Source organism: Triticum dicoccoides, chromosome 1A (genome assembly GCF_002162155.2).
Source record: "Triticum dicoccoides isolate Atlit2015 ecotype Zavitan chromosome 1A, WEW_v2.0, whole genome shotgun sequence".
NCBI classification, from domain to species: Eukaryota; Viridiplantae; Streptophyta; class Magnoliopsida; order Poales; family Poaceae; genus Triticum; species Triticum dicoccoides.
In genome coordinates, this window is record NC_041380.1 from 77314124 (window position 1) to 77315136 (window position 1013).

Sequence of the window (1013 nt, forward strand, 5' to 3'; positions counted from 1 at the left end):
GTCTGGCTCACCACTCGGTAGGATTTTTAAATACTTAGGCGAGCACTGGGCTGTAGCTAAGCCTCCGAGTGGGAGTCTGGCTCGCCACTCGGTAGGATTTTTAAACACTTAGGCGAGCACTGGGCTGCAGCTAAGCCTCCGAGTGGGAGGTTTGCTCTCCACTCGGTAGGATTTTTAAACACTTAGGCGAGCATTGGGCTGCAGCTAAGCCTCCGAGTGGGAGTCTGGCTCACCACTCGGTAGGATTTTTAAACACTTAGGCGAGCACTGGGCTGCAGCTAAGCCTCCGAGTGGGAGTTTGGCTCGCCACTCGGTAGGATTTTTAAACACTTAGGCGAGCACTGAGCTGCAGCTAAGCCTCCGAGTGGGAGTCTGGCTCGCCACTCGGTAGGATTTTTTTACAAACTTAGGCGAAACGGATTCGCAGCTAAGCCACCCACTGGGGGATTTCACACGCAAACAAAAGCAACAACAATTATAGGAAAATTTGTAACACTCTTGTCTTTGATAAATAGACTACAGAAGTTTTTCTTATTACATCTCATCCGAGTGAGAATTCAAGTGTGAAAGGGGCGGAGCGGTTCTGCATTCCAAGCTCGTGGCTCATCGATCTGGCGATCGACATTGTAAAGGTGATACGCTCCATTGTGGAGGACTCTGGTGACGATGAAGGGACCTTCCCAAGTAGGAGCGAGCTTGTGTGGTTTCTGTTGATCCACTCGGAGGACCAAATCTCCTTCTTGGAAGGCTCGACTCTTCACATTTCTGGCATGGAATCGACGCAAGTCTTGCTGATAAATGGTCGATCGGATCATAGCCATTTCTCTTTCTTCTTCCAGGAGGTCGACTGCGTCTTGCCGGGCTTGTTCTGCTTCATCTTCGGTATAAAGCTCGACTCGGGGTGCATTGTGAAGTAGATCACTCGGCAGGACTGCTTCCGCTCCGTAAACCAGAAAGAACGGAGTTCTTCCAGTCGACCGATTCGGGGTAGTCCTCAATCCCCACAGAACCGA